This window comes from Onychostoma macrolepis, chromosome 11, assembly GCF_012432095.1.
Source record: "Onychostoma macrolepis isolate SWU-2019 chromosome 11, ASM1243209v1, whole genome shotgun sequence".
NCBI classification, from domain to species: Eukaryota; Metazoa; Chordata; class Actinopteri; order Cypriniformes; family Cyprinidae; genus Onychostoma; species Onychostoma macrolepis.
This window is the reverse complement of record NC_081165.1, coordinates 13,592,879-13,610,232: the sequence shown is the minus strand read 5'-3', so window position 1 is coordinate 13,610,232 and position 17,354 is coordinate 13,592,879.

Sequence of the window (17,354 nt, the reverse complement as noted above, 5' to 3'; positions counted from 1 at the left end):
TGTATTAATTTCTTTAAAAAAAAAAAAAAAAATAAATCTGACCCCAAACTTTGTTTAATGATAAAAATAATATTTCTACATTAAAATACCTGAGACTGAAAATGCATTACTGTAAAAGACTAAATTACTATGTAACAGAAAACCTGAAGGACAAAATTATTATATGTGGTAACAACAGCATGTTATGGAATTCAACTTATTAAACTTAAACAGTATTTTACTTGTAATAGAAATATCAAGGTCTTGGCTTTGACTCCTAGGGAACATGCTTATAGGCAAAATGTACTGTTTACCTTGAAAGTCACTTTGGATAACACAACTACCTAATGCATAAATATAATGCACATTTTAGTAGATTCATGTAGTATTGGTCACTGAAAGCAATCTTTTGCCTTGAGGAGAGGATCTTCAGACTCTAAAGCACTCCATTCTAAACATCCATAACAGGCCAATGGGCCGTTGATTTTTGCTGAGTGCCAGTGTTATTGCATTACAGTGACACCTGGAGCTGTGATGCCTGCTGCTCTATCTGCACCTCACCAGCGCTCCATCATGGCATGTTCCATTAGGTTGCCATGGTGATTAATGAGGTACTGCAGGGGCCCGTGTTGCTTCTCTAACCGTTGTGGTGCTGTCCGCAGGACCCGGTGCTGTAATTCTGCCTTCTCTATAGCGGCTGGCAGAGCTTCTCCCTGCCCTCTCCTTCCCAAACCAGCTAGAGCCATGCCAAATACCACCGCTGATTCTTCAGAGGAATAATAGACAGTGAGTGAAAACTATTACACAGATCTGCACCCTGGGGGAGTGTGGGTAATATCCAGGCGGTGGTGAGCAAAGAGATGAAAGTGATTGGTTGAGTTTGAGTTTGATGTGATGAAGTCATCATGGCTTTCTGTCGGGGTCAGCACTCTTTTGTAGAGTGATGATACCCATGAAAAACAAAACAAAAAAGGAGTTTATATCTCACTGAATGAAATTCTTTGTGCAACTTTTTGTAAATTTTACTGTTGTTTTATGTTGTTATATTACATTATATTATATAAAATATATAAATAAGTTAATAAATACACTACTGTTCAAAAGTTTGTGATTAAGATGTCTCATTAAGGGTGCATTTATGTGATCAAAAAACTTGTCTTAAAAATAAATTCTTAAAGAAAAACTTACTGACCCTGGATAAATTATTTATAGAGTATTTTATTTAATGCAGTTATTATTATTTCTAATTTCAGTGATTTATATATTATGGTATGTGTGAGCTATGTTTGTCTTGGGATTGTTGTTTTGCAACCTTTTTTTCAGTTGTAGGTACTCCTCTCAATGCAATTCACCGTGCTCTCCCAGCTGGTTAGGAGAAATATAAAATATTATATTTGAATTAAAACGGGATATAAGTACTCGGCAGCAAGTGTTCATTCAACAGTAAATGCTGCCACAGAAAATGACCTTGTATGAATCCACAACATTTCATATTAACATGTTGAAGAAACTGATTTAAAAGGTGGAAAATCAAGTATGCAATTCTTTGTCAAAAGTTAAAATGGTCCAGGATTAAGCTGCTGTTAATTATTTATGAACATGAATTGCACGATTATGACGCACTGCATTGAGTAGCTTCAATTTAACACACAATCAGTGGATTTGAAATATGTCTCTGTTTCTCCCAGCTAAGTGTTAAGGCAATAATCATTAAATATTTGCAGCATTAATTATTCAGATACGCCAATTCTTATTAGAGAATAAGCAAAGTGTGTTAAAATAAGTTTAAGGGTCTGAATGAAGTTATCTAGAGATGGTGTTTAGACTGTTTTGCTCCATGTGCTGAATCATGGAAAGTGTGACCTGCTGCAGGGTGGGATGGCTTCCTTGTTTCAACTCTAATTTTTCAGCATCCTTCCGTTAAAAGCTTGAAAAAGAATGAACTTCATGAACTTCTTACATTTGCCATTATGTGCTGTTTTACAGAAAGTGATCTTAACAAAACAGAACCCCCATGAGGGACTGTAAAGTGTTTGTACAGCAATTGTACATTTTGATTACAAATTGATTGTACATTGATTATTCATTTTATAATTTAACATCCAATTTGTCAAGCAAGGCTTTTTAAACCCATGCAGCAAATATAAATTGATCAAATTGGCTTTTCCTGCTATTGTGATTACCTCATCCGACCAAAACTGCCTAAACTCAACGGTTTAGCATCCTGCAGCTTAAATGTTGTGCACATGTTTGACACAGTCTTTGTGCATAAGCATGACATTAGTCCGAGGTGAACTAAGCTAACCTTACCCTATGAAATCCCCCTCATTACAAGCAGCGGGTCATTTACCAAAGTTTAGTGAGGCCATAATGTTCTGTTCTTGTGTTTGCCACTGATTCTCAAGGTTTTGATTGAGAGATTAAAAGCTTTCCTGTGGTTCTCTCTCCTGCTGACCTCTTGTTGTGGTGCTCTTGCTCAGAAATCATTGAAGTTTTCTCTCTCTGCCTCTAACTGTCAAGAGAGGCCCACTCGTTGCGTCAAGCCTCTTCGCTGAATGGTTGCACACATTAGCATAGCGCACATAATGTGCACTCTGACCCGAGATACACCCAAAAGGGGCTTTTAACAGTTTATGCTTTCCCTTTTATTAATAGAGAGGCTTGTAGAGCCAAACTAAACTACCCTGATCACTTTAACAAGTCACTCTGAAGTGGCGATAAGGGCCGAGCATTACATAAATTGTTAAAGAGTAAAGCATGGATATTTGTGTGCATGTGAAAAAAAATAAATGGGTGGATCAGGTGGTGTAAATGATAAAAAAAAATACAGAGGTGAAATTGCATTTTATGGCAAACGGCGTCGCTATGCGGGTTCTCATTACACTGTCACAGATGTGTAACACAGGGGCAGCTTTTGTGAGTTTCTGATGCATTGTGGTGTAAACAAAGACATCTGTTCAGTGTTTAGATTTGTGTGCTGAAAAAAGCCTGGAAGAGCAGGTTGGTAATAGAGGAACAACAGTATATTCATTAATCCATGACACTTGGAGAATGGCTGCCTCTGCTATGTTCTGGTTATGTAAACTGTTATATTTTAGGGCACTATAGCTAAATTTAATAAGAATTAGGACTGCGTCCTAACCAGGCGTGAACCAGTTTCCATGTCTACACAATTAAAGCCAAATAAAACAAATCTGTTTAATGCATCTGTAACTATTATAGATGCATATGTGCTGTTTTTCATAAAACCATAGTTCACCCAAAAATGCCTGCCCAAAAATCTAAAGAAATAAGAAATGATATGTTGAATAAAGAAAATATGCTGTAGTGTTTATTTGTAGTATTGAGGATCATTGATCATTTAGATTTTTTGCATTGTTTTGCATAATTGCCATTATAATAAAGCACATTTCCTACCAATTCTTATTGCCATAATGCAAAAATAAATAAATAAATAACATAAATCAATCAATTAATGAATGAATGTTGAATTCTGATGACTGGTGGGCAACTAATGTAATCCTAATTTTCTACAAATCTGTTTCTGTGAAGAAACATACTCATCTACATCGTTGATGGCCTCAGGGTGAGTGCATATTCATCTTACATTGTCTTACATTCTCCACCAACAAAATTAATTCTAAATATGTAGTCACATTAGCAAAATTTTGTGGGCAAAATGTTTGTCACATTTGTCAATAATAATGTGATGTGCAAAGCACTTCCAAACCAAACAGCTTTTGGTCTGTTTGGCAAATTCACATGCCCGGTGCAAAATAGGTGTCTGGAAATCTTTCACACTCACACGAAATTCCTGATTGCATGGATTCCAACTGAAATGACTGGATTTCGCCCATGAAAAATTTGCTGAACGATGTTAAATTTGACCGCACGTCAATTCTGAACAAAGCCACAGCAAAAGGTTCCATCACATTTACTATTTTTTGGAAACTTTTGAGAGTGAAATCAGTCGTTTTAATAAAAATCCACTATCTACACAACTCATTTACTGCTTGTGCCATTGATGACAGTAATCTGCTTTTGCATGTTTGCATGAATGTAACTCATGGACATTAAACCATGTGAAAGATCACATAACTCTACCTCTTACTAATTGGCCCTGCAGTGAACCCAGAGGCAGTAGATAACATACCTCTTCCTCTGCTCTCTTGTCTTTTGAATGAATTTTAATATAACGTGTGACTATGAAGTAGTGTGGTGATGGTCTGTGGATATGAATTACAAACGTTTGACATTGTAATACACACATTGTCGGTGACCTTCCGTGCATATTAAAATGCACCTGCAGCCTACACTGCAGTGCTTAACCATGTGAATAATAATTATGACTCTTATGTAAGCTGAAATAAGGAGATAATTACTTTTGTATTTTTTTTTAGGCAGAACAATATGTTTAGATGCACTTTTTTGTGATAGGTGTAATGTTGCACCTTCTCATCATGTCAGTACCAAACACCTGTATAGCATCTAAATTTAATATAGATTCTTTATGGGATTTGGAATGCATAGGCTAATCTGGCTTGATGTATTTACACCTTTCATTCATTCATTCATTCTTTCTCTGTATGTGGATTTACTGAGGGCATGTGAGAGGTCAGAGTAAGACACCATAATAAAGGAGATGAATAATAGAACTGATGGCTCCCGGTCAGAAGGGCAGGCCGGGATATTTTCTCGCCTCTCATCGTCCGTCTCTCGTGCTGACATGTGACCAGAGTGGTGCCAAAGTTATATACTAGATGATTTATTCATTCTATGAATAATTGAGTCACTTTTCTCATCTGTCTTTCTTTTGCGAGGTGCCAGAGGTTATGTTAATAACCTTTAAGTGCGGATTCTCTCACTCTACAGAAGAGATCGCCCCTGCAGACATCAGACGTGAGGAAACAGTCGGACAACAGCGATTCAGCCTGTTAGGAACCTACTGAATGCATTGCAGCAGATTGTGGTCAGATAAACATTTCTCAAGGCAAAACTTCCAGCAGCTAAAGCAGATAAAAAACTGTGCTGATAACCACTCACAACAAGCATTTAAAAAGCAACATCAACATGAAAATTCTGACATTGTTTTTGGTGTAAAACACGTTTACTCAATGTAATTGAATGTATTCAAATGAGATTTGATGGATGCAATATTTCAAGTGCATTTAATCTTATTTGGAGCTCCACTTAGAACTTCATTCAACTTTAATGAAAAAAGAGCCTCTGGGATAGGCTAGATTATTTTGTTACCAAAATGATCAAGAATTATGTTGTATTAGGTTATTTTTAATTGAACAAGCAGGAAAAAAAGTATTTTTTTGTTTTTGTTTTGTTTGTATTTTTTTTCTTCCTTTAAGAATAAGTTTAATGTTGTTGGATCACACAAGAAATACGTGTGTGTGAGAACATCAAGTCTTTTATGCTTATGCAAGTATGCATTTATTTGATGTAAAATATATTCAAATGAATTTTATTTAATTTTATTTAATTTTATTTATTTATTAATTTTTTTTTAATGTACATGCATTAATCCTGTGCTGGCAAAGCTGAATTTGCAGTCATTACTCCAGTCTTTAGTGTCAAACGATCCTTCAGAAATCATTCTAATATGCTGATTTGTTGCGCAATTATTTTCAATGGTGCTTAATTATTAATAATACTTTTTATTATTGCCAGTATTGAAAACTTCTGTCTGCAATTAATCCATAGTTTGGTATGAAACCAAATACCTATGATTCCAAAACCCTCCACCACAAAGTTCTCTCTTTTTCAACTTTGTAAAGTTTTTTTGAGTGTTTAAAAGTAGTTTTTTAGTTGCGTATCAAAGGCCAACTCCACCTCCATCACCCTGTTTTAGAGCACGCTTCTCAAAGACCTCCTGAGGAGAGAAAAGAGGCGAGGAGATGAGTTACTGCTCACACCTCCCAGTATGGAGGCTGTTCTCTCAGTGTCCATCCCGGCATTGTTTTCAATTTAGTTGTCTCCCTCTATTCCCCAACGCGGCAGGCAGACACGCTCTCTAGGGCAAGTAAGCTCACATTACATCTTGCTTTTCAAGATCTTCCCCTGGTTTCATGTTCTGTTAATCCACAGGTAAATGCTCAATGCACTGCCAGGGTCCTCAGCAGAACGGCTGACCAGAGGAACAGCGCCCTAGCAATTAAACAGAGGGATTCGCACTTGTCTGGTTCTGAGCTCACTTCCAATCTGGGTTTTGGACACAAGTCAAAGATAACAGCTGTACACGTTGAGGGATCAGTGAACCCAGCTGACTCCCTGGCAGCCGGAACACCGGCAGGAACCAGCTCATAATTAGAAACGTTTTGGGTCATCTTGAGGAGAAACGGAGAGGAGAGAGACATGGGGAGAATGAGAGACAAGTATGGATATAATAATAGATGCACACTACTGCTCAGCAATAGGGAAGAAAAGATCTGGTGTACTTCTGTTACATCACGACTTCAGAGTTACTGTTTAACTGCCTACGATAATCGATTTTTTTCTTCAAACTACTTGTTAAAATCTTTTCTTATTTCAGTTAGATGCAGATGCCAAGGCATCAAATTTGAATTTTAAATAATTTATTTTTTTATTTTGTTTTAGCTTCATTTAATTAATAAAAATTATTTTTAAAAGTTTTAATAACCACACAAAAAAAAAAAAAAAAAATTTGGTAACCACAAGTCATTATGAATATAATGCACTAACACTGGACCATCAGACAGAGTATGAATGCATTGTGTGTATGTGTATATATATATATGTATGTATGTGTATATATGTATGTATGTGCATATATATATGTATGTGTGTATATATATATATATATATATATGTGTGTGTATATATGTATATATATGTATGTGTATATATATTATAGCATGCCATTCAGGAAATTATGGTATTTATAACATGATGATTGAATATGTGGAATGAAAGTTGAATATATGGAATGAAATTTGAATATATTGAATGGAAGTTTGAATATATGGAATTAAATTTGAATATATGGAATGAAACTTGAATATATTGAATGAAAGTTTGAATATATAGAATGAAATTTACAGTATATGGAATTTAAATGCAAATTTGATGAATAATAATATACTGTAGCTAGTTATATCCTTGTTATCAGAACAATAGTTTTCTGAATTGAATGACTTTAAAAAATATAATTTCTTCAAATTTTCCAATACTTTGTTGAACTAAAAAAATTGGCAACAGCTGATCATATTCCAAACAAACAATACAAACAGTTTGGAGTGTACATCCCATCATCTCAGACATTTCACACAGTGTTAATTCTGACAGCATTTTGATTTAGTTTGTCTTTTGACTAAAATGCCATATAGTTTTAGTCATTTGAATTGTTTTAGTTTTAGTCGACTAAAAATACAGTAGATTTATTTGACTAAAATCTACTGAGTTTGGTTAAACTGTAATGCATTAATTAAACATTTACTGTAAGTATCACACAACTGTTACTTGAATACATGACTAAACTGACAGTTTGACAATTGTGTGTGTTATTTGACAATTCAAGTGCAAAACAACAAAATAGAGCTCAATTCTGTGCTCATCAGGGCCTAACGCATGCTTTTTATGACTCTAGTTAACTATAATAATCCTGATAGTAAAATCTATTTATTGAATAATATGTTAAATAATGTCCTTAGTCTTTCCTTCCTGTGACTGGAATCCCGAAATACACCAGAATTCTTATTTGCAGGCTGTTCATTCAAGTTCATGAGGGAGATAAAATATGCATTCTTACAACAGTCTAAAACACATTACCATATAAACATTGTAAAGTAAACATTACTATAATTAATCAGCATTAGTTCATAAGCAGTTGCCTGTCATAAATGTGTGCTATTCATTTATTGCAAACCGCTCTGAATCAGTTTGAAGCTCTGTTGTTCGAGCTTGTAGAACATGCAACAGCGCAGAGTTTTCCTGCAGTTAGATCAGAACGTTACAATTCATATGTGCACATCTATCACACAGGACGTCAGTTCTGACTGGGAATTTTCGTCTCATTTTTATTTGTCGACAAAAATAGCATCGATGTAGATTACTACAGAACTACACAAGTGCAAGTGTTCCTGTTTTTTTTTGTTTTTTTTACCTGTAAGATACCATTCACTTGTTTCAAAATACATACTCTTTAATGTCAATTATCCACCTAATTGAAGTTTCGTCCTATATATTCAAACTTTTAGTCTATTATTCAGACTTTCATTCCATATATTCAAGTTTCATTCCATATATTCAAGTTTAATTCCATACGTTCAGACTTTCATTCAATATATTCAAGTTTCATTCAATATATTCAAGTTTCATTCAATATATTCAAGTTTCATTCCATATATTCAAACTTTCATTCCATATATTCAAGTTTCATTCCATATATTCAAACTTTCATTCCATATATTCAAACTTTCATTCCATATATTCAAACTTTCATTCAATATATTCAAGTTTCATTCCATATATTCAAACTTTCATTCCATATATTCAAACTTTCATTCCATATATTCAAACTTTCATTCCATATATTCAAACTTTCATTCCATATATTCAAACTTTCATTCCATATATTCAAACTTTCATTCCATATATTCAAACTTTCATTCAATATATTCAAGTTTCATTCCATATATTCAAACTTTCATTCCATATATTCAAGTTTAATTCCATACGTTCAGACTTTCATTCAATATATTCAAGTTCCATACATTCAAGTTTCATTCCATATATTCAAACTTTCATTCCATATATTCAAACTTTCATTCAATATATTCAAGTTTCATTCCATATATTCAAACTTTCATTCCATATATTCAAACTTTCATTCCATATATTCAAACTTTCATTCCATATATTCAAACTTTCATTCCATATATTCAAACTTTCATTCCATATATTCAAACTTTCATTCCATATATTCAAGTTTCATTCCATATATTCAAGTTTCATTCCATATATTCAAACTTTCATTCCATATATTCAAACTTTCATTCAATATATTCAAGTTTCATTCCATACGTTCAGACTTTCATTCAATATATTCAAGTTCCATACATTCAAGTTTCATTCCATATATTCAAACTTTCATTCAATATATTCAAACTTTCATTCAATATATTCAAGTTCCATACATTCAAGTTTCATTCCATATATTCAAACTTTCATTCCATATATTCAAACTTTCATTCAATATATTCAAGTTTCATTCCATATATTCAAACTTTCATTCCATATATTCAAACTTTCATTCCATATATTCAAACTTTCATTCCATATATTCAAGTTTCATTCCATATATTCAAACTTTCATTCAATATATTCAAGTTTCATTCCATATATTCAAACTTTCATTCTATATATTCAAGTTTCATTCCATATATTCAAGTTTAATTCCATACGTTCAGACTTTCATTCAATATATTCAAGTTCCATACATTCAAGTTTCATTCCATATATTCAAACTTTCATGACATATATTCAAACTTTCATGACATATATTCAAGTTTCATTCCATTCCATATACTCAAATTTTCCTGAATGGAATGCCATAGTATATATGTGTGTGTGTGTGTGTGTGTGTGTGTGTATATATATATATCTTCATGTGTGCGCGCACACTGCTGTCCACTAAAAAACTTGCACAATACCTTGACATTTCGGGCCTTAGGCAGAACAGCACAAAGACAACAGTGTATATTTTTCACTTTTGCTTTACATTCTGTCCCTCTCTCTCTTGTCCTCTCTTCTTCTCTTGTTCTCTGCATGGCCTCAGGTAGAATAGATGCTCTAGTGACCTGTTTGAACAGTTCACCACAGCACTGTCTGTGCAGTAACTCAAAGTCGCCAAACCCCTGAAGCTAAAAGAACAACATAACAGGGACAACAGTGGAACAAGAACAGTGGGACTGATGAAATATGAAGCTGGGGGTCTTTGTAAATTCAGAAGCGTGTGTCAGAGATGATGCTGCTTTTTACCATAACATCCCCAGGCCTTTACAATAATGGCTTTTACATTACATTATACATGCAAATGTAGTGAGTAAAATTAGTCTGAGACAATAAATAGAATTATTGCGTAATTGTTTTGATTGCTTACACACAGTTAACAATCAGCTTTGATTAGTGAGAGCAACCTATATATAGCAAACTTTTGTGAGTGGTTGCAGGGCATTGCTATGTAGTTGTTAAGGTCTTCAAAGTGTTTTTAGCATGTTATGTGGTTGTTAAGGTGTTCTGGATGGTTGAACATTTCTGAATGTTTAGTGAGATGTAGACAAGTTTGTTTCTTAATTGGAAGAGACTTGGAGAAATGTACATTACATTATATCACTTGCTCACCGATGGATCCTCAGCAGTGAATGGGTGACGTAAGAATGAGTGTTCAAATGCCTGATAAGAAAATCACAATTGTACATTCAACACTAATTCACACCAGTCCCTCAGTTCACGTCTAGTGAAGTGCAAAGCTGCATGTTTGTAAGAAACAAATACATCGTTAAGACATTTTAGCTTTAAACTGTCAATTCGTGCCAAAATATGAGTCCACAATTCTTAACACTTCCTCCAGTAAAATAAAATAAAATAAAATATGCCCTTCCCTGTTGTCATCAAGAATTATTTTTTACTGTTCTCTTGTAAACAGTGCATTATCTGTACATATTTCTCTCCTGGTTTTTCAGTGGAGGAAATTATATGGATAGAGGACTCATCTTTTAGCTGGAAGCAGTGGTTTGAAATGAAAAACATATTGACGCATTTAAAGCTTTTTGTAACGCATTAATTGATGGACTGTAGTTGTGTGGGTTACTTGTGGATTACTGTAATGTTTTTATCAGCAGTTTTAACTCTCATTCTGACGGCACCCATTTACTTCAGAGGATGAGCTGGTGATCAAGTAATGCAATGCTACATTTCTCTAAATCTGTTCTGATGAAGAAATAAACTCCTCTACACCTTATATGGTCTGGGAGTGAGAACATTTTCAGAAAATGTTTATTTTTAGGCGAGCCTTTCTTTTAATCACCTAAGTCAAAAGAGTTCCTAATATTCTGATCATAATGACTTGTCAGTCTTAAAGATTTTTATTTTTTCTCTATTTTGTCATCCACCAGGTGAATTTGCAAACTTTGAGGGAATTATTTACATCCATAGCACACTGCTGAAGTTTAATACTTTGTGTTATTTTAGTTTGTAAATTAATGTCAAAGAGAATGCTGGTCAAAAGAGCTACATTAATGGGCTTGCATTGTGTATACAGTACATGCAAATGTAGTCAATCTATTTACTCTGGGGCTGTGAAAAGAATTATGTACTGTATTGTTTTGATTGCTCAGACACAATTAGCAATCAGCTCTGATCAGGGAGAGAAACCTTAACTGTAAGAAGTACCAATTGACATTTCATAATATCTTGTAATGATGCATAAGAAGCTAAACGTGATGCGTTTAATCTAATCGAATAACATGTTGCATTTAATCTAATATTTTTAGCAGGGAGAAGAAATACAGTCCTGCTAATTTGCAATCTCATGCTTAATTAGTTTTTTTTTTCTCTGTGTGTGGATGCATCGGCAGTGACCTCCTCCTCCTCCTCTTCTTCAAAGCAGCTTTTTAAATTATGCAGGCAGACTGGTGTGGGCTAACCTGCCCTGAGGAGCAGCAATATTTCATACAAGAGGAAGCGTGTCAACAGCAGCAGGTTACAAGAAAGCTGAGGCGCTCTTCTGATGGGGAAAAAATAAATAGAAAGAGCAGATGTTAATGAAAGAAGCCGACATTTGCTCCTTCGCTCATTCCGCATGGATACTTGATTTATAGGACTTTATTATTTTTAATATAAGACCCTTGGAGAGTTTCATCATTCATTCAGACATATATGCTCTGGATGTATATGTTCACTCTCTGTTATAATTATATATGACATTTCATTATTTGCTCTTTTCTACATCTTGTATGCATTAATTATTACATGCATTAATAACAACTCATCATACATCATTAGTGGTTGCTAGGGCAAGCATCACTCTTCTTATTGTTAATACCTGGGTTAGGGTTATTAAAAAAAAAAAAAAATCCAAGCTCTGACATTGACGGAGGAATCATATCTACTAGAGACCAAAATATTGTAGGGCTTTGAGGTTTTGGACTCTTTTGGGCAAGTAAACAAGCACCCTAACAATCATCTATCAGTATTATTATAGTTTTAAATTTATTTATTATTATTCACTCTTATAGATTTAGTTTTATTAGTTTTTTAATAAAAAAAAAAAAAATGCATTTAGATTTGGAGCTTCCAAACATATAAAGGTTTCAGGTATACGATATATTATTATACAGTTAGGGTCTTTCTGCAAGTCAAATGCATGCTCAATCAGGTTGAGATCAGGAGAATGACTTGGCCATTACAGAACACTTTTTTTACCTTCAAAAACTCCTGAGTTGCTTTGCAGTATGTTTTGGGTCATTTCCATTTGTATTATGAAGCGCCACCCAATCAACTTTGCTGCATTTGGCTGAATCTGGGCAGAGAATATATCCGTATACACATCAGAATTCATCTGGCTGCTTCTGTCCTCTGACACATCATCAATAAACACCAGTAACCCAGTGCCTCTGGAAGCCATGTATGCTCATGCCATCACACTGCTCCACCATGTTTCACAGATGATGTTGTATGCTTTGGATCATGAGATGTTCCAAGCTTTCTCCATACTTGATACAGATTGATCTTAATTTCAGCTGTCCAAAGAATGCTTTTCCAGAAGTGGTCTTGCTTATTTAGATGTATTTTGGCAAATTCTAATCTGGCCTTGTTTGCACCTTGTGGTGAACCCTCTGTATTTGCTCTTGTGAAGTCTTCTCTTGATTGTAGACTTTCAAAATGACATGTCTACCTCCTGGAGAGTGTTCTTCACTTGGCTGGATGTTGTGAAAAAGTTTTTCTTTACCATGGAGAGGAGCCTAACAATTGCATGTTTCACTTGTACTGAGAAATCATTTGACTGCATCATGTGGGTTCACAGCAGCAGCTTCCATATGCAAATGGAACACTTAGAATCAACTCCAGACCTTCTACCTGATTAACTGATGTAGAAATAATGAAAGAATAGCCCACACTTGTCCATGAAACAGTTGTTGAATCAATTGACCGTTTGCAAAGAGCTTGATTGACAGGTGATCTGACCAATCAGAACACGGATATTATGTGCCGCCGCTGCTATCCAGTAGCCCCCACTGCAGAACACAAGATCCAGGGGGCGTGGCTGGATCCACATCTAGGAGTGGAGATTGGTAGATTTAAGAGTGGAGATGGGTGGGTTTAGGGATCAGGGGGTGGAGACGGGTAGGCTTAGGTATAGGTAAGGTGGGAGGAGTTGGATCTGGATTCAACCACGCCCCCTGGATCTTGTGTTCTGCAGTGTGGACCATCTCCTGCTATCTGCCATGTTGCCCAACATCTACGGCCGGTCTCCATAGAAATCCATGTTAAAACGGGGTAAAAAAGATCAACGGAATTGAAACTTTTTGAATATAACTCAATATAAAAATGTGCGGAGGGTTAAGCTGTGCTGTTGTTGGCTGCCACAGTAATGGCAATAAGCTAAGGAATTCCTTTAAAGTACTTGTTTTACATACCAGAAAACCTGTCATGTCCGGCGCTGTATGCATGGCTTGCAGCGCTTTAGTTAAAATACTGAGTGTTAAATAATAAAATAATGTTAAAACGTGTGCTCTTATCATTCTATGGACAAAATCCCATGGATTTAGCCCCTGATAGGCTCATCTGTTTTCAGTGCAGCTAACCTCGTGTCACTTCATGTCATTTTCCCACTCAGTAAACTACGACAGGTCCTTTACTGCAAAAAGACGGTCACTGCGACACTCTAAAGGGATGAGACTATGGTGCCATGTGCTTTTTAAAACCATTTTCATAGGTTTCACGTTATATTATCGGCTTGGGAAATATGTAAATGCACATGCCCAGTAGCTGCAGCTGTATCCTTTCTAGCCTTAACCACAAATCAGACAGGAGAGTAGATTAACTTCGACAGACTTAAAACTGAAAAGTGGTGTGTTCCGTGGTTGAAATTCAATACAGTGTTTATTCATGTTCATTTCATGCTTTACGTAAATATGAAAAGACAATCAGTTCACATGTTTGAACTAAGCAGAGGTGGGTAGAGTACCCAAAAACTGTACTCAAGTAAAAGTACTTATAGAAATATTTACTCAAGTAAAAGTAATAGTCTGAATAGTTACTTGAGTAACAGTAAAAAAGTATCTGATAAAAAAAAAAAAAAATATATATATATATATATATAATGTTTTTATGTAATTTCAGTGATGCAAAACAGAATTTTCATCAGCCTTTACGCCAGTCTTCAATGTCACATAATCCTTCAGAAATCATTCCAATATGTTGATTTATTATCAATGCTGTTCTTTTTAGCTTTCTATTCATCAAAGAATCCTGAACAAAATGTCACAGGTTCCAAAAAATATTAAGCAGTGAAACTGTTTCCAACACTGGTAATAAATCAATATATTAGAATGATTTCTGAAGGATCATATGATTCTGAAAACTGGAGTAACAGCTGATGAAAATTCTGATTTGCATCACTGAATTCAATTATATTTAAAGTATTATATTATTTATATTAATTTGTATTATATGTAAGTAGCCTATATATAACCTCTGACACGGAGAAGAGTGAAAACTCCTCACATGACTGCTACCGAACATCAGAACATAACGAAACAAATGCACATTGACAGATCTTCTTCCATCTGTTTTGCAAAATGTAAACAAATGTGTATTGTGAAAATAGGCATTCCTCCTGGAACAGGTCGCGCGCCACTGTGCAGCGCTAACGCGGGTTTGGCGGGTGTTCATTTCATACTCTGTGATAGTTTATTTAATGTATAAATTATGCATTGTATTTAATGTATAAGGTACATGTACAACAAACTGGTAATGTCATGGTATCGTGTACTGTAATCGAATGTAGCCTATACCTGTGGAACCGTAGACAGCACATGCTGTGTTCATCTAATAAAGATCTTCATAGCTAGCAAACAATAGCCTTTGCAGATTTGCTGTAGATCCAAAGCCACGTCTTCAATGCTCTTGATGCTACAACTCTGAGTGAGAACCGCTTCAGATGACTCAGCGCATGCGGCAGGGGACTGAACGAATCATTCAAACTGATTCGCGAACCAATTCACTGGTTTGCCAACTGGTTTGATCAAGCCTTTGAACAGAATTGACTCAAAAGAATGAATCATTCGCGAATGGGCATCGCTCATTGCCCAGAGAAAAGTAGACGGCGCGTTTGGAATAAATTGAAGCATTTTTAACTTGAATTGCATTAAGGTTAAGTAACGAGAGGAGCGTCGCCCACAGTAACTAAGTAAAAGTACCGTTTTTTTTCACAAACTTGAAACAAACTTATACTTGAATAAGAGTAAAAGTACCCATCTTTAAATACACTCTAAAAGTACTAGTTACCCCAAAAAATTACTCAAGTAAATGTAACTCGTTACTACCCACCTCTGGAACTGAGGCAATACAGTGATCTGTCACGGCACATTAAAGAGCCACAAATTGGTATTTATAGTTTGAATTTCTTTAAAAAATGATAACATTTCAAAGCTGAGAGTCCTGAGACCTTGTTTCATACCAGAAGTAACCTGCTCTGTCTTGTCTGTTGGCACGTTGTCGGTTTACTCTTTGCTCTGCAATGTATTTTTCACTGCGTGATTACATGATGTGTAGTGTGAGAGTGGCATTGTTTGTCGGGGACAGCAACAGGAAATAAGGAGGACGGGTCTTTGCGAACAGTCAATTGTCCAATTGCTTAGGGTCCCTTCAAAAAGGGGGGAGGTACATATTAAAGAGCTTGTAATTTCTTAACCTTCCCTCCAATTTTGATGAGAATACATACCCTCAAATTAAAGCTCAGAGTGTGCACTTTAAGCCCATATTCATTATATAACTGTAACTTGAATATGATTTGGTCAACAGCTAAAATAATAAAATTGTGCCTGTGTCCAAATATATATGTACCTAACTGTATGTCCAAAATTAAATTACAGTCTTTTTAATTTAGTCTTGGTGTCATTACTTTAGTTTTGTTTTTTCACAGTTATGTTAATCTTTCTTTCTTTTGAATAATTTATTTATATTTCAATGCTGCAGTATAGCAACATTCTAAAAAGTGCTCAGAACACTGTAGCAACCAAAAAGCAGTGCTCTGGCAACCACCCTCAACACTTGTTTTGTGGGGAGAGAGCGAGCAATGTTGAAAGCAAGCGCCTTTACAATTTCTTTTTTTTTCTTCTTCTTCTTTTTTTTTTTTGTAGTTAAATATATCCTGTGTTCCGCCCAAACTCCTATCCTCTGGAATAACATCTAATGTCACTTCGTGTCCTGTCATGTCACCCTGGCAACCTACATCACTCTATTCTACGCTACATTTGAATTTCACCCACAGGACTGAGTCTTTCTCTCCGTTTTTGTCCGTCTGTTTTCATTTGAACCCTTATTTCTTCCTGCTCTCTCAAACCCAGGTATTTTTTTTTGCATTTTGTGCCTCTTCTTTTGAATTTGTGTATGTTGAGGACAGATGTTTCTGCACATGCACAGACTGATGCTGACTAAAGTGTAAACTGTAACATCTGGCCACGTGTGAAGACACCTGTGTGTCTGCGTGAGAGAAACTTGTATTGAGTCCATATTCTCTTTGTTTAATCTTACACTATTAGTGAATGACTGGACAGTGAAGAACAAGCTCTGCACATACGTATATGACTATACACTTTCCGGGATTCATTCCACACTTAATAAAACACTTGGCGACAGCTCTAGCTTTCAGCTATCTCTCAGGAGGGATCTTTCTGTAACGAACCAAGTCACTTCCTGAACTAAATGTCTGTTGATTCAGCAATCATAACGATTCCAAGCACCTTATCTACTCTAAAGATATTTCTCGGGGAAATGTGATCAGTTTCGGTTTGTTTACCTTTCCGATGAGTTTTCTTTGTCGATCAATATCCCAAAGGTCAACAAAGCAAGCGAAAGGTTGGTTAAATACAGTATTTCTTTGTGGATTAGTCTCCTCAGAATGTAGGTACCCATCCTGGCCTGAAGCTACATCCCGTTTCGTACCTGCTGCTGGCCTCGTACTAAAGACAGGCAGTGTTCAAATAATCCATCAGGGATTAAATAGGATCACCAGTGGGCACGGTAATCACATCCTACACGGCTAAATAGTAATCAATATCTCCGACCTCTTCTCTGCTTGATCAGTGTGGAGCAAAGGCCTAGCGGAAAGCTCTTCTCTA